This window comes from Cavia porcellus, unplaced genomic scaffold (assembly GCF_034190915.1).
Source record: "Cavia porcellus strain 051 isolate PalLab524CR breed Dunkin Hartley unplaced genomic scaffold, mCavPor4.1 scaffold_25, whole genome shotgun sequence".
Lineage (NCBI taxonomy): Eukaryota > Metazoa > Chordata > Mammalia > Rodentia > Caviidae > Cavia > Cavia porcellus.
Window position 1 is genome coordinate 12,675,552 of NW_026947508.1, and position 22,434 is coordinate 12,697,985.

A 22,434-nucleotide genomic window follows, 5' to 3' on the forward strand; every position below is an offset into this window, starting at 1 on the left:
AGTGAGTGGCAGGGGTACGTGTCCTGCCTGCCTTGGGCGGGTGCCCGCAGGGGTTGCGGTGGCATACTGTTCTGGTCCCCACTTGAGAAACTCAGACTGCATTTCTGGAAGCTGCCTTGTCCCCTATGAAATGAGAAAAAGGCATTTTGGACGCACCTAAAGCTGCCGCTCGCCCCCATCTGCAAACCCTGTAATTCTCCAAAAGAGGGAAGGAAAGGGAAGGGGGGTAAAAGATGCCTGTGCAGTCAGCCACTCCGGGCCGAGATTTAGTGACGGGCACTGCAGTGAGGTCTCGCATTACTGAGCGTTCATTACTTTTACAAAATACGTTCCGGTGGGTTCACCCGCGGCTATAAAGCGCCGTCGTAAATAATTAAACTCCACTTGTCAAGGGGGCTGGGAGGGAGTGGAGAAACCACCGCACGGTGAAGAGCAGCCCTGGGCTGGGAGAGGGGGCCTGGGACCCGCCGGGCAGTCTGACCCCCATGACCTTGGCGGGCGTCTCTGTGTGGGGGGTGAGGGGGTTAGGGCAGGTGGTCTCCAGGATCGTGGCCAACAGTGACCGTCACCACTGAGCCTACATTTGGGGAAGGGCAGGCCTGAGCCTTGCAAGATCCCTTCTTTCTGTTCATCCTGTTTCCTGGAGGTTGGAACATGGTCAGTCTTCAGGGAAGGGGGCAGCCTTGGCCCTTCAGAGGGTCACCGTCCAGGGTGGAAAACTTCCCAGGAAAGCATTGATTGCCACAAAGAGCAGAGGGCGATTATCCGGCCTGGAGACAGCCTGGAGGCTTCCCCGAGGTGGTGCCTGGGGCTGAGTCTAGGAGAATGGATAGGAGTCATACAGGAAGCAAATTGGAGATAGAAAAAACTGTCCGTGACACAGAGAACCAGGTGAGCAGTGTCCTGGGAGGATGGCTGGGTGACAGGATGGGGATGGGTCTGAATGCCTGTTCCGGGGTCCTGCCCTGCCCTTGAGAATTCCTCTCTGGATCCAGAGGGTCTTGCTGGAGGCTCAGTCTGCATGGTCGGCAGTGACACAAACCCGTAGCGGAGAAGGTTCCCACAGTCACCTTCCCCAGAGCTGGGAGGGGCTGGGAGTTCGAGGTCCCGGTGCTGCGGGCTGGTTTCCTCTGAAGCTGTCTCCTTGGCTTTGAGCAGCATCTTCTTGCACATTGTCATGTGGCCTTTCCACTTCTGGTGTCCTCTGGGCCTGTTGTCTCCTTATCCTCTCCTAGGGACACAAGTCATGTTGGAGTAAGGCCACCCTCATGGCCTCCTAGTGCCTTAATCAATCACCAGGCATGGTGGCACATGCCTATAACCCAGGACTCTGGAGGCTGAAGCAGGAGAATCACTGCAGGTTTGAGGCCAGCTTTGGCTACATAGTGAGTACAAGGCCAGCCTGAACTACATAGCAAGACCTTGTCTCAAAAAGACAAAACAAACAAAGCAAAATTCCTTGTCTCCAAAACATATTTGAAGAGCTGGGAATCAGGACTTCCACATGTGAATTTTGGAAGCCACACTCTATCCCAAGACATGAGGGTCCCCTCGTGGTGTTTATGGTGGAAGGGGACTGTCCTCTGGGCTCTGGCCAGCTGGGGCACCTCGCATGCCTCCTGGTTTCACAGATGAGATCAGTTTGTCACTTCTGCCACGCCAGCCCTCAGGTCGGGGGGAGTGTGGCCCAGGGAAGCAGCACCCCCCTTTCCTTCCCTGCTGACTAAACTTGCCCTGGAAAAGCCACTGTGCCTCTGACGCCCTCAGCTGCCTGTAGGCACATAGGCTCCTGCCCCCTGGCCCAGCCCCCGGTAGCTGCAAGGACCTGATGTCCTAGACAGGAAGCCACCTTGTTATGAGTGCACAGTTGTGCCCTGGGTTCAGGGAGGCCAGAGAGGACCAGGGGCCACTCAGGGCTATGGCCTAGGGGCCTTGGGTTGGAGACCTCATCACTGTGTTCCTGTCCCTAAGCTCGCCACCTCTCTGTTTCCCACCAAGGTCACCCTGCCCAGCCATTGTAAGCAGCGGGCTTGGCAGTGACCAGGCTGATGGCAGATTCGGTGCCCAGCTGGGCACAGCGCTTAGAGGCAGCTGTGGCTCTCTGCCTGCCTGCGTTCTTGGCCTGGGCCAAGCTGGGGTCCGGGCTGCCTCCTTTCCCTTTCTGTTCTGTCTACTGCTGTGTCCTCCCCAGTTCTCAGCCTCCTCCCCTCCTGATCACCTCGTTATGGGGACAGTGTAGCCCACCCTGAGGGGGACCAGAGCCTCAGGAGGGGACCACCTTCAGGAGGCACCCAGGCCTCTGTTTCTGACCCATGTTCCTTGTTTCTGAGCCTGCCTCGCCATGGCTCGGGGATCATAGGATTTCCTGGTGACAGCAGGTGAGCTTAACTTTCCACCCATGTCCTGCCACAGCTCACCTGTGCAACTGTGTGATTGTTTGTCACTGGCTGAAATCTGCAGCAAGTCCTGTGGCTTTCCTGGTCACCCAGGGTGGCGGAGGAGCCTCTGGCTACTTCTGTGAAGTCCAGTCCTATGGATCAGTGACAACTTCTAGATTTCTCCAGACTCAAGGCGACTCTTCTCCTTCAGCCCAGGATGCTGGAAGGCAGGAGGTGGGGGCCTTGGTTTCTCTCTGCTCCGCTCACCTCCTCCCCATGGCTCACAGCAGTTTCTAAGGTCTGCGCTCAGGGAAGGGGAGGAGAGAAAGAAGGCCACTGTTGGGGTGTGACCAGGGTGGCTCTGTCATGAGCTGGGCATAGCATGTCTAAATTCTATCCATCATCGCAGGGTCACTATTGGGCTCCTTCAGAGCCCTGCCCTTTGGGGTACCCCTCGGCCGTCTCCTGCTGTGCTGGAGTCTCCTGCCCTCTGAGACCTCCTGATCAGCCCCAGCCTTGCTGTGCCCACCCTGATCCCCGGGAGACACTCAGCCCTGGGAACACCAGGTTTTAGGTGCCCTTCTGTCCCGTGTCATCTTAACTTTTCCTGGATCAGCCCTCTGTTGTTGTTGGATCCCCACCAAAGGCCCAGGAGCAGACCCAGCGATCAAAGTAGTCATGGAGGAGAGCTCTGCCTGGGCTTGAGGGAGCAAGGCACATCCTTCCCTCCTGATGGTGAGGACTCCAGAAACCCAACTCCCCCCAGAGGTCCCTCCCCACCTCCAGCTGGAGGAGGTGATCGGGAAGGGTTGCAAGGCCCATTCTTAGCAAGCGCCTTGTACACCCTGCTCTGTGGCCTCACACCTCACCTAGGAAGCAAGATGATGTTCTCTTGGGGACTCATCCAAAGTGGAGACCCAGAGGATTCTACTTAACACTGGTTACTTGCAGACATGTACAAGCGCCCTCACCTCAGGGCCTCTGCACACGCTGCCCCTGCTTCTTCTGCCCACATACCTGTCCCCAGATCTCCGTCCTGTCATGGCCTCCCCTCCCCTAGTCGCAATCAGCTCAACCTGCCTGTCTTTTTCTATGGGAAGTTTATTAAGACCTGACATGATTTGATTAATCATCGGTCCCCAATCCCTTATCCTCCTTCTCTGGCCTTGGCCCATCAGCCTCACGAAGCAGGGTCTGTTTGGTTCCCACTAATAGGGCTGGATCTAGAACGTCCCCAGAAGTCTCGTGTTTAGGGGTGGCGCTCTGGGGAGGTGACTAGGTCATGGGGGCACTCTGTGACCCTCAGATGAGCTCATGACTGATTGGGGTTGAATTACTGGGGCTTGAACTACAAAGGCGCGTTCACCTCACTGGCTCCTCTCTCTGTCTGCTTCCTGGCCACCATGGTGAGCCCCTGTCCTCTCCACAGCCTTCTGCACCCATTTCTGCCTTGGAGCCTGCCAACCATGTACTGGACCCACTGAGCCGTGAGCCAGATAAACCTCTTTCTTTAAATTGCAAGTGTCAGGTAGTTGGTTCCAGTGATAACAATGTCACTAACACAAGCTCTGCGGCCCCAGGGGAGACGGGGTGCCTGGCTTGTATGAATGTGTGATCTCCCCAGGCCTCTGCCAACAGCATGAGGGTCCACAGTCTGGCAAGTAGAGCGTGATTAGAATGACGAAGGGCCACCATGTCCAGCATCCTCGGGGTCAACTCTCACATGGAAAGGTTGAGAGCTGGTACTCAAGGATGGGCAGAAGTGGGTGTGGTTCCCGAGCGGGAAATGGCAGGGAGGTGGCTTCTAGGGCAGATGCCTGTGGGGTGCTGCCTGCCCAGGCCAGGCCCCTGAGGTTGTCCAGGAGTGAGAGAGGCCAGCTATTGCAGAACGGGCTGGGGCCAAGGGGTGCAGCTGGGACTGTGCCAGGGGCCGGCCAGAGCAGGGTGGGGATGGCAGGGAGGTAGCAGGTAGGAGTCTGCAGAGGACGCCTGTCTAGTCCTGGAGAAGGAGCTGGGCCTCAGCTGATCTGTGGCCAGGGCTCTTTCCCCTGGATGACTTGTCTTTAAGGCATGTGGAGGCCAGTGGCCCTGTGGCCTTGGACACCCTCACCAGCAGCCTGAAGTTCACAGGCAGTCTGTGGCCCTAGTGGCAGTTAGAACAGGGTTTTAGGTGCAGCTGCTTCCCAGGGCAGCTAGGTATCCCGCTGCGGGCAGGTGGGATGTGTTGTTATACTCTGGAGAAACACACGTTCAGAGAGGTTAAGCACTTCCTCTAGGTTGCACAGCCAGGAAGGGAGGAGGTGATCAGAACCTGGATCTGCTGGATCCATGGAGCCCAGCTAGGGCACAAGGAGGAGGGAAAGAGGGGCTGGTCTTGGAAGTCAGGGCCTTACTGGGGTCTTTTTATAAGGCAGCAAAACGTGACAGTCTATGTTCCCCAAGAACAGACAGTCTCTGGGGGTCACACCCTGCTTGGCTTCCAGAAGATCTGAGAAGGGGCTGAATGAAGTAAAGCTGAGTGGAATCCAGGGCTGGGGACCCTGGGAGGAGGGCGGGGAGGGTGCTGAGGGGCTGGCACCACGCCCACTGAGGTGGGGAGGTGAGGAGGGGCAGGGGCCAGGTATGTATCAGGGTGGTGCTGGGGTTGGAGTGGGAAGCCGCACAGCCAGGGCCCTGGGGGGCCACCCGCCCCAGCCCCTGCCCCAGCCCCAGCCCCAGCCTTCCTGCACAGACGGTGCAGTTAGAGGGTGGTGGATGGGGCAGAGCCCTGTGCTTGGGAAGGAAGCAGGCCCGCGGGGGGTCTTTATTTCAAAAGCAGCAGCGTTTTGATTCCTTCAAGTAAAGCCTGGGTTAAGGGCTGGGAGGAGGGAAGCACTTACTTGAGCATGGAGCCCGGGATGGCTCTGGCCAGGATCGGGGCTCCTGCTGGGGGGCGCCAGCAGCTGGGACGCAGCACCTGACCTCCAAGCTCAGGTCGGGGGCGGGGGCAAGGCCTCCCCAGCCCCAGTCCCTTCCGGACTCTGGTCTCCTCTCACTGTCTCTGTCTGCAGAGGACAACACAGTCTTCAAGCATTTGTGGCACTGCACGAGGGCAGGGCCCTGCCTGGCTTCTTGGTGACATACACAGCAGGTGGCACTCGGAGGGACGCAATAGACCAGGGAGTGGCAGGGCCTTGCTGACGCTGACGCAGGCCACACACCGCCGGAGTGGCCTTGCGTTTCTGGGGTGTGGGGGATCTAGGCATGTGGATCCCTGGCCCGTGGTGCATGGGACAGGCATGTGGTGCCCACAGGGAGGGGTGAGAAATTCACAGGGGTGGCCAAAAATAGGCTGAATATTTAAATTAAGGCAACAACTTAATCTCGTAAAAAGACAACCCCAAGGATGATGGAATAAGTGTGTTTGATGCGAGGGGAGTGTTCTGGGTGGTGGTGGTGGTGGGGTGGGGGTGTTAGTGGCAATGCGTAATAATGTTTTAAAGTAAACACTCACTGTATTTCAAGGTCACACCGGGAGATGGCAGAGCCCGTGTCCCCTTCACTCTCTCTGGGGCTGGAGGTGGGGGAACTTGTGCTGGGTCTCAGGGTACACGGAGTGGAGGCTTCAGATCTCCTGCTGTGAGCCAGTCTCCTCTCCTGCACCCCACCCCGCACCCCACTGTGGGTCAGCCCCCTCCTGAAGCCTGGTGTACAAGAGCTCGAGCGTCCTGCTTGCACTGGGCAGGGCCTGTTCTAGTCCAGGGGCAGGGGTGCAGGCCAAGAGCTCTGCGGACCCCGTCCTGTTCCTTTGCCAGGTGCACAGGCGTCTTTCTCTCCTGGATCCTGGAAGGAGGATGGGGGAGACAGAGATCATCCGGGGGGAAGCTGGGGGCTGTGTGTTCCGCAGCACCTTCTCACTCTGGGTGGCTAAGGTCATCTGTCACTCAGGCTCTGTAGGTGTCTCCCTCAGATCAAGTAAATCAGAGCTGTGTGGACCCAGGCGACCCATGTTCCTTCTCCAGACCCCTTTCTCTGTCCGCTCCTGCTGTGAACGTAGGGCCTGCCCCAGAGCCACCTGGGAAAGCTGAATCAGGGATTGGTGGGGAGAGCGGGGCTTTTCTGGTGTAGGGGGCACCAGGCGGTCTGTGATCTCCACCCTCTGTCTCCAATGCCAAAGGTTCCCCCAAGGGTCTCAGAAAATATAGAGCAACATCCGCCCCAGCTAGGACATGGCGCGGGTAATAAACGCCCATGAATAAATGATGAGCTCTTTCGGAGGCTGAGGCAGCACCCGGGTGGGGTGCGTGGGCTGGGGGCTGGGCGGGGCCCCTGCTGCTTTAGCTGCTGTGCACAGAATGCGCTGGGCTCACGGATTTTCCTGAAGCACTGGGCGCTTGACCGAGGGAGATGTGGGAACAGATACAGAAATGGGCGGCTCCCGTCGCGCTCCGGCTCTGTGCCTGGAGCCCTGGTGACTGTCCTTGTTGGATCAGGGCCTCAGTTTCCTGACCTGAGCACTAGGAAGGGGTGAGGACTTGGAGCAGGAGTTTTGCAAGGATTCAGCTCAGGCAAAGATGGCCTGTAGGATGTGTTCACCTGGCTAGGGCAGGAGAGAGATTTGAAGGAGCTACTTTCTGCAGTTGTGGAGGTACAAGTCTGAAGTCTGTAGCGGAAGCCGGTCAGCTACCAATTGAGGTCAGAGTTGGAGGTGCAGACCTGTGTCCCCGGCCACACCCAGGCAGGGATCCATGCTAGGTCTGGCAGAATTGTTTCTACTTTGGGAAACAGTCTGCTCTGAGGCTGTTGGCAAGCACTTTTGTTTAAACTCAGCTACTGAGGTGAATCACACCTAACAAGGCCTGCAGTAGTTTGGATCTGGACTGCTCCCCAAAGGCCCCTCTGTTCTGCACTCTGTCCTAAGCTTGGTGCTACTGGAAGGTGCTGGGACCTCTAGAAAGTGGGGCCTAGTCGGAGGCTCAAAGGGACTTGAAGGGGTTTGAAGGAACTGTGGGATGCTGAGCACTTCCTCCCTTCCCTTCTGCTTCCCAGCCAGGGGGTAAACAGAGCTTCCCCTGCCATGTGCTCCCACCATGATGCACTGCCTCTTCACAGGCCCATAGCCACAGAGCCAGCTGAGAGCTAAGACAAACCTTTCTTCTGTGTAAGCCCATTATCTCAGGTACTTCGTCATAGTAACGGGAAACTGACTGCCACAGTAGCTTCACAGCAACAGCTGAAATAGCGTTGGGCCAACCCCCAGGGTATCCAGCATGACATATGGAATCAGGCTGTCACAGACCATGTAGTCCCTGGGTATGGTGTCCAGTACTTGCCCTGTTCTGTCCCAGGGCCACCAAGCAGGTGGCTACAACCAAAGGCAGTGGTTAATCATGAACATGAAAGCTCAGGGATTTAATCCTGTCGCTGGACCAGCTAGTGCTGCACAATCGAGGCTCAGTCAATCAGTATGAAAAATGATGTCCCTCAAGGGCGGGGATCTGGCTGTTTGATCCACCATGTGCAGAGTGAGCTCCTTTGTAGATGCTTCTTCTGTTCCCCTGGGTCCTTGGGTCTGGGCTGACATCCAGGTTCAGCTGTAGCTGGCTCCCCAGGGAGACCAGAATGGGCCAGCCCCGCCTCACCTGATGAGCTCCTGGACTCTGCAGGAAGAGGCCACCAGGGTCGGGGCCACTGGACTCTGGGCTGCAGTTTAGCCTGTGAGTTGGTGATGCTGGGTCCCCCGAAGACCATGTGTCATCCAGGGTCTCTGAGTGGGAACAACAGGGCACACAGTTTATGCTTACCTATGATAGACCCCTGAAACATGAAGGTGCCCCCCGTAGCATAGCTCAGCTCATGCTGGACAACACTGGCCCCCTCCTGCAGGACAGCTCACCCTGCCTCCAGCTCCACTGCACTCTGTGACCACCATTCAGCGATTTCTACCTGCCACATTCTCTCCTTCCTCAGGACCTTTGCACATGCTGTGTTCTCAGTCTACATATTTTTCTTTGTCAGAAAAATTCCTCCCAATCTCAGCTCAAGCATCACTGTCTCCCTGACACCCTGACTCACCCAGCCTCGCCACCCTGATGGGGTCTGACTTCTCTGCGTGAGGGTGTCGAAGCCCGCACCCCTTCCCAGAGCATTGTCCCTGGTGTGCTTCCAGGCTCATTTGAGGGAATGAGAGATTTGGGTCTCAGGAGCTGGGCCTCATCTGTCTCCCTTCTCCCTCTCTCTCTCCCAGGCCTGGGAAGGGGCTGGGTGTGCTTGCTGGTCTTGAGTGAGTGAGTGGAGGAATGAATCATAAAGGACCTGGCTTTCCTGGACCTCTCCTTTCCTCAAGGACGTGGAGGCACTTTCTGCCTCTGGTGCTGGACTCTCCTGCTCATGACTCCTGAGTCAAGATTTGCAGATCTTCTCTGACGCTGGAGGGATCCTGTTTTCCTGGGCCCTCGCTGGGCTGTGGTGGTGGAGATGCCTTTCCTCTCCAGTTCTCCACATTACCCGCTTTAGGGAATGGTTTGGTCCACAGCTCTGCCTTAGAAAGGAGCAGCTGAGGCTCCAAGGGAGACATGACGTCCACCTTGCCCTTGGCCACAGCAGCAGCAGCAGCTCCTGCCCCTGCTCCCTGCAGAGCTCCGCTCAACCGTGTGTCTCTCACTGCACTGCCAGAGTGAAATTTTAAAAATATAAAGCAGATCATATTGGTCCCCTGCTCAAATACCACCCCCCAGCTCACCCCCATTTGGAGCCACATCCAGGGCTCTGTGCCAAGATCTGGCAACCTTTCTGCAGTGGGCCAGAGTCTATGATTTTGCCTTCGTAGCCCAGCGCTTCTGCCTCAGCGGTTCAAGGCCCTGAAGCAGCCACAGACGGTTCCTAAATGAATGGGTAGAGCCGTGTTACATACAGTTTTATTTAGAAGGACAAAAGGTGGGCCACATCTGGCCCACAGCTTGCAGCTTGCTGATCTACGAGGTCCTGCAGGACCCATTTCTGTCCCCTCCTGTCCCATGGCCCACCTCCGTCCTCCTTGCTGTCTCTGCCTGGGCCACTCTGGCCTTCCTCCTGACTTCCACCGTCCCAGACTTACTGCTGGCCATTTGCATGTTCTGTTCCCTCTGTCTGGAACAATGTCCCTGGCCTTCATGAGGCTGACTCCCTCTCATGCTGTGGTCTCTGGGGCGAATGTTATCTCTTTGAAATGTCTTTTTTGATTGTTTTTATTTTCTTTAGAATACTTTCACTCTTTTAATTTACTTATTAATTTGTCTGTTAAACCATCCATTTACCCATCCACCTGTTGATCTGTCCATATATCTACCCATCATCTATTCATCCATCCATCCTCTTGTCCCTCTGTTCATTCATCTGTCCATCCATCCATCATCCATCCATCCACCTGTCCATCTGTTCATTCATCTGTCCATCCATCCACCTGTCCATCCATCAATTAATAGATCCATCGATCGATCCATCCGTCCACCCATCTGTCCATTCATCTGCCTTTCCCTCCATTTGTTCAATCCTAGTCTAACTTCCTCTGCGGGATCCAGGACAGTCCAGGGTCACAGAGACCTCGAGTGGCCAGGTTGCAGAGGCCTCCCTGGCTTAGGTGAGGACACTTTCCATGCCCACCCGTCACAGCTCTCCAGCAACTGGGGCCTCCCTTCTCCTCCACAGTCAAAGAAGCGGACAGACAGACTCAGTGAGGTCCCCACTGCTGGAGGCCCCTCGTGTGCGCTGCAGGGCTGCATGGTGTGAGTTTCGCGCTGGGGACTCGAGTGATGTAGAAGCACTTGAAAATGAAGTGTCTGCTGTGCAAGTGTTTAATTAGCCTATTATAGGACAGTAACTGGGCATTAGGATTTTTATAATTATTAATAGAGTGTTAAACAATGAATTACCATGAACAATTAAAATTAATTACAGTTCTCAGAGTTAATTAAATTATTTCTTTACTAGGACAAGCAGCTAGGCAGACATAAAAATTCAGAGCCGGTACCGGAAGCCAGCAGGAGCACCGCGCCACGGCGAGGCAGGTGCTCTGCCCTCTCCGGCCAGGGGGAGGCGCTCGGTGAACAGCCTGGACCTCCAGGACCGCAGCTTCTCCGGCAAGGAGGAGGACCAAGAGAGGACCTGACTGCCGCTCAGGATGCGGCCTGAGTCCTCGTCCCTCAGGCCTCTCTCCTCCCTCTTCTCTCCCTCCTTCTCAATCTTTCCTCTCTCCCTTCCTTCCTTTCTTCCTTCCTTCCATCTTTGCTGAAACTCTTTATTTCTTCTCTCTCTTCTGTGCACCAGCCATGTCCTCAGTAGTGGATAAATCAGACTTCTGACCTCGTGGAGTTCATGGTCAAGGACAGAGACCTAGCACTGCGTTAATGCACAGGAGCCAGGGGCTGAGGTTCAACTGCAGACTCTGTCTTAGCCGTGTGACCTTAAGAAAATGCTTACTTGTCTGCGTTGATCCCTCCTTTGTAAAGCGGTACCCAGGTTACAGGGCTGTTGGGGGGACCAAGAGTTATTAACTGTGCAGCATCCAGGAAGTGCCCCGCCAATGTGCGTTAGTGTCATTATCTGTTGGCTGCTGAGTGCTTGACATTTGTAAGCAAGGTAAGCATAGCTAACCTGGCCTGTTAGGATCAGAGAAGCTTCGCTGGACAAGAAACACCCGTGTGAGTCTTTAGACATAGTTAGATTGAGATGCGAGGGAAGGGCATTCCAGACAGAGGGACCCACGAGTGCATGGCCCATGTGTGGTACTGCCGTGGTTCTGTGCTGCTGGGAAGTTGTGGCGGAGAGGAAGCTGGTACCTGGAGGGACCTGGGAGTCATCTTCCAAAGGGGAGCCAGGCCCTGCGATGGCTGGCAGAGGTGGCAGAAGTAACCGAAGACATTCCCAAGACTAGGTCTTCCAGGGTCCTCTGGCTCCTTGGGTGCTGTCCTGGTTCTGGGTCAGTTGCCCTGGGGAGCCCCGTGGACTCCCCGTGGGGAGACGCTGCGACCTCCTGACAACAGCCAGCAGGGCCCTGGGGTCTCCCGCCAATGATCTCATGAGCAGGCCATCGTGGGAGCGGGGCCCTAGCCCAGGCAAGCCGGGACATGGCTGTGTGTCCCAGGTGGGGACAGTGAGGCCTCAGAGACCTATAGCACCAGGTGAGGCGGAGATGCTTCTGGTGTCAGCCAGTGCTTTTCCGGTAACTCATCACCCAGCAGGTGATGACAGATACAAGTGGAGGAGGGCAGAGCCCAGCAAGAAGGCCCTGAAGGTCAGGCCTGCAGGCTGCGCAGGGGATGCTGGGGAATGAGACCAAGCCCATCCTTTATGCTCATTTATTATGTCCCAGGCTCAGGTCCAAGTGCATCCCTGTGATAACTCAATTCTAACAATTCTGGGAGGCAGGTGCTATTATTATGCTAATTTTAGAGATAAGGAAATTGAGAAGGGTTGAATCATGACTCCACATCACACACTAATATATAGTTCAGGGTGAGGTGGGGATTTGAACCCGGGGAGCCAGTGGCCGAGCTACATACATTAGGCTGCCTCTCCAGGAGGTTGGGGGTGCGGAGAGGCTGGGAGGTCAGTGGTCAGCTGAGATGAGCCCAGAGCTCAGGCTCCGGAGGCGGGAGGAGAAGCAGGCCCAGGAAGTGGTGGAGTCACCCTGGGTCTGTCAGAGGGAAGAGTGCGGGAGGAGAAGATACCCGCAGGCTTCAGCGCCTGCTCCTGCCTGGCCGGGGGCAGAAGGGGCTTCTGCACTCAGGATGGGGAGCCAACGAGGGGGAGGCTTGGAGGCAAAGGAAGGAGCTCCTTAGGGGGCAGGGCAGGGGATTGGCTGAGTCTGGGCCCCGTAGCTGCTAGGACCGGAGTCCTAGTGATTCCTGGGCCCCCAGCCTCTTTGCCGCACTCTTATGGGGTGTCAGGCCTGTGGCTTGGCTCACAGCAGTGCCCAGGGGTATGCTAGGGAGGACTCACAGATCTGCGGGTCTCTCTGGTGCTGTGGACTGTGTGGCATAGCGTCCAGGAGGAGCCTGGAACTGTGGACCATACCCCGATGGGCTGGGACCCTCTGCTCTCCCCAGCTTGGTGACACATGCAGCAGGCGGGGAAGGACGGGATGTTGAGGCAGAAAGACCGCAGCCATCCTGGGCTGGGGGGGCTGGGGAAGGACCTCCCCGGTGTGTCCCTGGGGCTCTCTTCCTGTCCCCGTGTGGGGTCAGAGCGTCTGCTTCAGTGTCTGTCTCCTCTGTGTCCCTGGGTCACTTCTGCTGCTCTGAGCCCATGCTGGATGGGGCAGTCATCCCAGGCTCTTATGGGGTCATGGGGAGACCCCAGCCTCCCACCCCCCAGAGGAGCCAGGAAGGATGGTGCAGATGTGGGCGGGCCCAGGGAGAACCTTCCAACCCCAGAGGAGGTAGCATGCCCTTCAAGGCCTCCAGGACAGCTGGGTGGGGCAGGAGGGTTTTTCTCCCAGGTGACACTCAGCAGGACCTGGAGACATCGCTGGTCCCACCAGTGGGAGCTGGTGATGTTTTGTGGGTAGCATACCCAGGGCAACCCCCATGATGATGCCACCCCAAAACCAATAGTGTGGAGGCCAAGGAGCCCTAAAACAGGGGCCAGAGCTTCTAGGATGGAAGGCATCCCCTGCCCTGCCCCATGTGGGGCTCCTCGAGGTTGTGTGGGCGTGGCTGGCTGCCCGCCCTGCTCCTGGGGCAGGACCTGGGGTCAGCACTCTGCTCTTATCTGGGTGACAACTCAGACTCCGAAAGGAGGTACAGCCAAAGCAGGTGGCGTGCAGGCAGCTGCCCGTCCTCTGCACCCTCCTCGGGCCCAGGGTACGAGGTGCCACTGCGTTCCCCCAGCCTGTCTCTGTGGCGGGGGAGGCTGTGTACACAGTGCTTATGAGTTTGCGAGCCACGTCCGCTGGTGTGCAGGAGCTGTAACTGTATTTTTCTCTCACAGAACGGAGGAATTTCAGTCCCAAGCTCCCTTTCTGCCCGAGGGCAGAAAATATAATCTCAGTCAATTCCAGGTGAGAGCAGTCAGTGCAGGTGGAAGCCGGCTTTCCTGCCCCTCCTGCTGCTGGGGACCTGCGGGCCTCCAGGGGTGGCCCAGGAGTGAGCCTGTTGTCGGCGTCTGTCCACGTGAGTCTGACCACGTGGGCAGTGTCCAGCCTGATCTTCGGTGGGTCTTTCCTTCCTGAAGGTGTCCTTGAGTCTACTAGACCCTGGGATTTAGGCTGTGCATCCTCTCTGTCTCTGGAGGACAAGACAGGTAGGATGGTCTTCCTTCTCCTCCCCTTCCTCCTCCTCCTCCTCCTCCTCTGCGTCCTGCTCTTTTCCTCTTCCTCCCATCCCCTTCCTCCTCTCCCTCCTCTCTCCTCTTACCCCCCTTCTCTCCCTCGTAGCACCCGCAAATCTCCCTGTTCTACAATGAAGAAGTCCAGAATTTAACCCCAATTCCCGAGGGGCAGCTGTCTGCTGAGTGGTGTTTGCTGAGTGCTTTGGGATTCTCTGCTGGCCTCAAAATCTCAGGTGAGCTTTGCAGGGGCCTGGCGCAGAATGTTTGCAGAGGAGGCCCTGTTTACCCAGCAGCTTTGCCTCGCCCTGCCTGGCTGCTTCCCCGACAGGGACTACTGCAGGAGCCTGCCCAGGTCTGGCATTGTGCTGGGCTCACAGCAGGCTGGGTACAGGAGACATGGGAGGCTCAGGGAGGGATAGGTCTTGTTGTGGTCACTCAGCTGCAGAGCCACAGAGGCTGGCTGGGAAGAGAAGGTGGGGTTCCCTTGAGGAAGGGGTGCAGGCAGAATCTCCCCCACATGTGCCCTCGTGAAGGGGTGGGTGCTGGCTCCAGCTGTGGCCTCCCCTGTGGCCTCTCCTCCCTCCTGTTCCCTTCCATCCTCACACGAGTCTGCAAGACAAACATTGCTGTTTCCATTTCACAGGTAGAGAAACTGAGGCCTGGGCAGGGATGGGCTGCCCATCCCGCCCATCATAAATCAGTGTCAGAGATGGGAGTTAAACAGTTACTACTTTTTTATTTTTTTTTATTTTATTTTATTTTATTTTATTTTTGGCTTTTTCATTTTTATCGGTACCAGGGATCGAACTCACGACCGCCTGCTTGCAAGGCAGGTGCTTATGCCGCTGAGCTAAATCCCCAGCCCCTACTTTTTTATTTTTAAATATATGCTCATCTTTCCACTTTTCACTTCCTGTCCCCAGCACCGCTGGTACCCTTCCCCATCTAGAAACACACACAGAGATGGGGCCTTGGGGAATGTGGGGTGCTGCGGTGCCTGTCCCATGCAGGTGGTTTCCACCTTAACGTGCGTTTCCTTTAACAGTGTATTTTTGCTTCACAACATTCTAGACATCTCAGGTCAATGAGACAGCTGTAAGTTATCCTTCTTAACAGCTCTCTAGTAGCCAATAGCGTGGATGGACACCCTCAGCCAACTGGTCCCCCCTTTGATGTGCGTCCCGGCTGTTTCAAGGTTTCTGCTCTTACGATTCTGTGACAGCCACTGTAGCCTGGACGCCCTTCGGTAATGGTGCTTTTATGTCTGAGGATCGATTGTGAAGCGGGACTCTGGGTCAGGGGTCATAAACATTTTATGTTTTCATAGATACAAGAGGCAGGTTGGAATCCAGCTATATCTGACTCTAAATCCTATGAAAGATGTGAGATAAAGATGGTGTCTGAGCCCTGGATGCTGTCCTGTGCCCGAGCCTCCCACCCCCAGCCCCAGGCTGGAGTGTCTGGAGGGGCCAGGGGCCGGACATGCTGGCATCACGGCCCAGTGAAGCTTCAGAACCAGTGCAGCAGGGACACGGCCCCACCTGTCCTAGAAACGGCCCCGTGATGGGGAGGGCAGGCTCTCCCTTCCCGTGTCACGGGGGTGGAGACTCCCAGGTCACAGCTTTTAAGTTAGCCCTGGGGGACCCTGCAGGTCTGGGGCTCTGATGTCCTGTTAGTGGGGTGGGGAGGGCCCTGGGGACTTTTATAGATGGAGCTGGGCACAGGACACTTCCCTATTTGCTCTTTGTTCTTGGCTTCCCAGGTGCAGGTGCCGTGCAGATACCGGAAGGGTCAGGGCCACTCTGTCCATCTGTCCCATCCCTCCCTGCCTGCGCAAGCGTGCACACGGCTCCAGCTGTCGGGGAGATGCGAGGGCTGGGTGCGGCACCTGTTAGGGAGATGATGGATGTGCTCTTTGCTGGAGGAGAGGGAGCCTCGGGAGCGGGACGGGAGGGCGGGTGCCAGGGCCACGCAGGGGAGGAGAGGGTGCAGGCAGTGACGGCATCTGGCTGCCTCTCTCACGATGACGCTGGCAGACACAAGTGAGGGCGAGAGGTCGCAGTCTGACGGACGAGGCACAGCTTCTCCACTGATAGAAGTGGCACAAGTGCCCCCCTGGAAACACCCAGTCTGGAGACGTGAGCAGCAATCCTGGCCTTGCAGACCTTTCTGTCTTTTGGAGAAGAGAACAGAGAAATATTCAAAAGCCCACCATGGTTCTGAGTCCCTAAAAACCCTGCTTAAAAACACTGACCGTGGCCACCGTGTCCAGGAGTGACAGAACGTGACAGGCAGTGTGGCCCGGTGGGGAGGACACAGGCTTTGGTGTCTCAGGCACTTGGACTGGAGCCCCGGCCCCGTCACTGACAAGCTGTGTGACCTTGGCTCTGTTTCTTTACCTCTCTGAGCCCGTTTGCTCACTAAATACAGGTTGTGTGTCTCAGCGTGCTAATCCATCCGTGGTCTCAGCACAGTGTGCTCTGCTGGGACTAGGGCTGACATTAGATACTAGAGGACTTCTGGCAGGAGAGCCCGGGGCTGTGTTCCCCAGGAGGGGGGTCTTGGCCCCTAGATTTCTCTCACATATCTCTTGCACCCAACCTGGACAGCTTAGCTCTGCTCCAGAGTGGTGACCACTGAATGCAAGAGGCCGCGTGGGGGCCGTGCTGGCGAGGCCTCACGGAGACAATTCCAGGAGGGGGGAGCTGCTAGCGGAGGGCCCGGCTTCTAATGAATGAGCAGCCACCAGGTTGGAGCAACCTCACGGGCCCCATCACGGCTCCTCGGCCATTGCTGTGACTGGGATCCAGTCCTCGGCTGTGCCAGTGCGTGGTGCAGACAAATTGGGGCTGGAGCTGGTCAGGCAGTAGGAGGGCGGTAAACGGGGACAGGTGAGGACAGCGTGCAGACTGCAGAGTGCGGGGCAGGATGTGGCCTCGGGCAAGGCAGAGCTGCTGGGAGTGCTTTCTTTTTGGAGGGGTCTGGAGGGACCAGGGCCGGCAAGTGGGAGTCACCCAAGCACACTGTGCCTCCCATCGATGTTTACTGAGCAACTGCCTTGCCTTGTACACCGTGCTGGCCATTCACATCAAATCCTCCCAACCACCCTGCTCTCCAGGTGAGGAAACCCAGGTTCAGAGAGGCTAAGCCACTTTCTGCAGGTCACACAGCTTACTCTGTGGGAGAACCAGGAATCAGAAGCAAGCACTCCAGTCAGGCTATTCCTGGGGTGAAATACAGGAGCCCATGGGCTGGTTGGGGTCACACCCACCTGGGGAACCTGGGAACTGGAGGCCAGTCTTTGGGCAGGCTGGCCTGTACCCCCAACCCTCCAGCAGACCCAGAGAAAGGCCTCGCTCACGGGGCCCTTCTGCCTCACGGGGGCAGCTCCTTGGGCTCCGGAGCCGTCCTGGTTGGGTTCATTCTTTCATTCTCCAGAGGTCACCAGCTCTGCCAGCTCATGAAGTGGAGCTGGGGGACACTGCGATAATCTAATTGCCACCCAGTGGGGGATCCCTCTCTGGGTCTGTCCCCTGCAGAGTCCTCCACTTCGGACTCACTCTGGGCCTCTCTAGGGCCTGACCTTGAATCTCCCCTTGGCCTGGGTAGCTTCTTCCTGAGCTTTGGAGTCGCTCTCACTCCAGCTACCCCTGAACCTCAGCATAATGTCCTTTCCTAGTGTGGCGCTGGAATTCACTGGCTCCTCATGCACTCAGAGGTGCCTTGTCCCTGGCCCAAAGGGGACAAGGGCCCTAGATTTGGAACTATGATAACAAAGCAATCACCACAAAGTTTCAGGCAAATGTGCAGGGTACAGGAGAGGAGAAGGAGGAGGAAGAGGATGAGAGAGGAAGGAAGGGAACAAGAGAGAGAGCCCAGAAGCCTGCTCCTTCCAAATCTCGCTCCCTGGACAAGGCTGTGCCAGACAAATGGGCAAAATAGCACGGAGGTACGTAATGACTCAGAGTTATTTCAAAGCGATTATCTGGGATAACAGTAATTATGTCCAAGAACAGAGAAGGTCAAACTGGCTGGTCCCACTGCTCGACTCCAGTGTGGCTCTTGCCAAGAGAAAGTCGCTGTGTTTGGAAGGCACAGCAGAGGGAGGGAGAGAGCGAGGGCCAGGAGGTGGGCGGCTGGAGGAGGAAGAGGAGGGAAAGCAGGACAGAGCTCAGCCCGGGGCTGGGGCCTCGGTGTGGGATTAACCAGCGGTTCACCTTGGAACGCCAGCTGGGCTGAGTCAGCGTGGTTCCGGGCCCACCGAGGATCGTTGCCAACAGCACCAAGGGAGAACTGCAGGTTCCCCCGCAGAAGCTTGTCGCGCTGGCTTTCCTGATAACTTGTCCCCCGCTGTCCTGCCAGGATGGCTGCTGTCTCTTGGGGGAGCTCTGGTCTTTGCCTTGAGTGTCATTTCCCGGCTCCAGTGCAGATCCCTCCGCTCCCTGGCACAGATCCTTCACCCCGCCAGTGCAGACCTTCTGGCTTCCACCACTGGCCTTCGGGCCTTCCCGGAGCAGATCCTTGACACGGACTTGGACGGGCCGTTGCCGTGGGATCCAGTGCTGCTTCTGGAGTCTTCCTGTCTCTAGCATGCAGACAGATCTCATGCACTCTTCTGCCTTTGAACTTTTGGGTGAATGTTACGAAATAACCCTATACATTATGTGTCCTGTATGAAATGCATTTTCCTGCGAACGCTGACCGTAGCAGCGTCTAAGGAAGGTGCCAAGTGTTCAGCTCCTGTGTTGCCTGTTGGGCCCTGGTGGCGTATTGCACACTGTGCGAGGGCTTCTTTAGCGCGTGCTGCTTGGCATGTGTGTCTCTGAGTGGGCGCGGGCTCGCTCTGGTCTTCCCCTTCATCTCCTCTCCCTCAGGTCCCTTCTCACTGCCATCCCGTGCCCACGACGTGCTTCTCCCTCCAGGCACCCTCATCCACCCGCCTGGGTCCCCTCTGCTCTCTCAGGTCCCCCCCCCGTCACCCCCTGCCCATTCTCTTCCTGTCTGTGCCCGCTTGTCTGTCACCCGCCTTTCCATGTCTTTAACCTTCTTTTGTCTGCTCGGTCCCTCTGTATCGCTCCTTGGCTTTCCTCTTCCTAAGCTTTCCTTTTTCTCCTGAGGTGCCCGTACCCTTCCACCCTCTCCCCATCCATCCATCCATCCTCATGTCCACCCCATCATTCACGATACAGCCTCCCGCCCCCACCCATCCATCTATAACACTTCCATCCTTCCATTCCCGTCTCCTTATCCTCCCACCCACCACCTATCCATCCACCCATCACCCTTCTGACCACCCATCTGCTCATCAGGACATCACCCTTCCATTCTTTGGCCCACCCACCCACTGCTCTCCCGTCCCTCCGCCATCCGACCCCTGTTCTGTCCATCCGCTGCCCCACCCCCGCCCCAGTCTCTCCTGTCCTCCACCAACCGTTAGCCCACTCAGTGCTCTCTGCCAGGCCCCTCATTTCCCACGTTGTTAGTCTGTTTATGCGCTCCTTCAGGCCTCTTACGTCCTCCTCCCGAACTTGTAACTGTTGAAATCATACCCTTCCTGGAGGTTTATTTTAGGATCTCTATTTCAAGCAAGTGTCATGCACTAGGAAACGTGTGAGTCTGCAGCCTGAGAGATGAACACTGCGATCCGGACGGAGCCGTTCACTGGCTGCCCAAACCTCGGTTTCCTCTGTGTAACAGGGATTCACAATACCTGCTTCGTACAGTAGTCAAAGATTGTACACAAAGCGCTCCAGGCATAGCAGCACCCGGGGAGGGGGCTCCACAAACCTTAAACTCCACCGAAGAGGAAACAGAATTTATGAAAGAGTTTCCAGCACTCTGAAGCCCTGTGGATGGGATGGCTGCCTGGGACAGACACGCTTCCCGAGGCTGACATCTACTTTTGTCTATGGCTGTACCGAGTCTCCACTCTTCCCGCTGACACGTCCTCCAGAGGTATTAAAAGCAGATACAGAGGGTGGGTGGGGTAGCCAGCGGGACACAGCTAAATCAACTTCATGCCAGCAGGGGACCCAGGACGACACCATGGGCACCATGCCAACTGCTCATTAGAGACGCGAGACCTGCTCTCCACACTGGAGCAAAGACTCTGCAGGGCTGGGGAGGGGTGAATCTCCAAAGGGGGCTGCAGGTCGGCCAGAGAGCTCTTCACCGAGCCCTCTGGCTGTGGAGGGCCTCTCCCCACGCACAGGCAGCCAGACCCCAGAAGCAGTGTGCGCGGGGTCCCAGGGAGCCGAAAGCCTTTGTCCTCTTCTGAAGCACGGTGTGCTTTTTTTGACAGGTACTTTGCTCTCGGGTTTTCACCAGCCTCCCAGAGATCTTGAAGCCATGCTGTTTGATTTGTGCCTGGGTCCTTTATTGTAATGCCACATGCTAACAGCCGCAAATGCTCTGGGATAATAATCAAGATGGGACCTGGTTGGTAACATCTGCCAACTTCTGTGGTGTAAATGCCCCCACCACGGCTGATTTCAAGTTACCAAAATGATGTCATGAAGCATGGGACTGGAAGAGGTTCTCCATGGACACTGTCCTGGGTGACGACTTTCATCCTGCAAACCCCACAGACAGACAACCTCCAGAGCACAGACCGGGGTGAAATAGAGCAGATAATCAGGAGGTGATGAATTTTATGTATCTTATTGTCTTTGTTGTTAATGCAATCTATTTAACAGTGAGCTTAGATAATTTGATTTTTAATAATGGCTACATTTAACTATCAGCTCACAAAATTCCTTATGGTTTAACCCTATGATTCTCATGAGCTCCATGAACAGCTGCAGCACACGGATAAATTTATTTCCAATGGACTTATTTCCTTTTCTTTTATTTTTTTGGAGACAGCGTCTTGCTAAGCAGTTCAGGGAGGCCTTGAGCTCACCTTGTAGCCCAGGCTGGTCTTGAACTCACAGTGATCTTCCTGCCTCAGCCTCCTGAGTGCTGGGATTACAGGCATGCACCCCTACGGCTGGCTACAATGGATTTATTGTCTCCCAGAACTCTCAACTTCAGGGCTGTGGGAAAAGCATCATGCAGAAACAGGAGCTGGAGAGATGGAGAAAGCCATGTTGAGTTTGACCTTTCTGGGTATTCTCCAAGGCGAGTAATCTACAGGGCAGGCCTGGGAAATGTGATGTTTCTGGGTCATTCGTGTGAGAAGGGACCTTTCTGACCTGAGTTCAACTTTAGCATTCATTTGGTAATGATGTGACCCTGACCAACTACTCAGCCTCTCTGAGCCTCTTGGGAAAATTAAGTCATTTATTAATGTAACCAGTACTTGTCGAGCTCCTGACATATGCCCGACATTAGAGACAGAGAAGTAAATAGAGAAATCAAGAAACTGCTTTTTGCATATAGCTTATATTCTTACTGGATGAAATATTCAGTTATTTGTCACACAGTAGGAGCTTTTCAATTATGCTTGTTACTCACTGTGTGGATATCGTTGCCCCTACTCACAGAGACTGGATGGATGACAGAGCTAGGGTTCTGGTCTTTTTTCAAGTTAAGGACATATTGCTATGAAATTTTCTTGTTCATAATGGTTTAGAATTTGTAGTTTTAAAAGTAGAAACAGACTCCCTCTCCTAGTATGGTATATTTTACCTGGTGTCTTAGTTACTTTTCTCATTGTTGAGATGAAATACCCAACACCCAAAAGTTAAGGGAAGAAATGTTTGTTTAGCTCAGAGTTTGTAGAGGTTTCAGTCCTCGCTGGCTGATTCCAAGGTAGGGTGGCGTGGCAGAGGGGCGTTGCAGAGGAGAAACAGTTCATGGGAGACAGAAAGCAGCCAAAGCAAGCAAACTAGGGATTTTAACAGCATCTTCCTGCCTCTTTTGTCTTATCCAGGCTACTCAAGGAGGGTAACACTCACACCCTTAATCCTAGTGTGCAGGAGCCTAAGATAACACCATGAATCAGTTCCAGCATTAAGCACCCTAGATCCACTCATCTCTGAAAAAGCCCGGGCTCTAAGCACATGAGGCTTTGAGGGACCATCTAAGCAAAGCCAAAACACCTGGATCATATTTCATTAATTATCTATCTATCTATCTACCTATCCATCCATCCATCCATTCACTAGGAGGAATATATCTTCAATTCTACTGTTTGCTTTATAGGTAGCTCTTTAGTATAATTTTTGGCCTTTCTGAATTCTGTCCTGCGTGGTGTGTGTGTGTGTGTGTGTGTGTGCGCGCGCGCGTGCGTGTGTGAAGTGAGCTATTTGACAGGTGAATGTGGCTCCTGCAGCTTAGTTCTTCCCTTGCTTTTCTGGAGCTAATCCACGGGAGGGGCCCTTGGACCCCCATATTCCACCATCCTCACCCCTCATGGTAACCACTAACCACAGGTAGCTCCTAGCACTTGCAGAGTGGTTAATTTGAATGGAGATGTGCCATTAGTGTAAAATCTGAATTTTAAGACCATATGAAAAAATAATGTAAAGTACCTCATAAATGATTTTTATATTGATTATGTGTTAACATAATAATGTTTTGTAGATACCAGGCTAAATAAAATATATTATTAAAATTGATTTCACCTATTTCTTTTTTAACGTGGCCTCCCAGAGTGTAGTGTTTTCAATGTGGCTTGCATGGCGCGTCTATTGCTCTGTGCTGGTCTATGCATGCCTCCTCCCAGGAGGAGGCTGGAGGTGGGAGGAGCTGGGTCGCCCTGTTTCTGTTTCTGGGGCTCGGGGTCAGGCCTGGCTGGCTCTAACACTCAGCCCTGGTCAGGTCAGCA

The 22,434-nt window shown here is 55.4% G+C and overlaps 1 long non-coding RNA gene across 1 annotated transcript; it reads left to right on the forward strand.

Moving 5' to 3' along the window:
• The first annotated feature begins 16,430 nt into the window (after nt 1-16,430).
• LOC106027967 (uncharacterized) lies at nt 16,431-22,225 on the forward strand. Its single transcript, XR_001201541.3, has 2 exons — nt 16,431-19,619; nt 19,966-22,225. It is a non-coding gene; the product is annotated as an uncharacterized LOC106027967 (long non-coding RNA).
• Nucleotides 22,226-22,434: the final 209 nt, after the last annotated feature.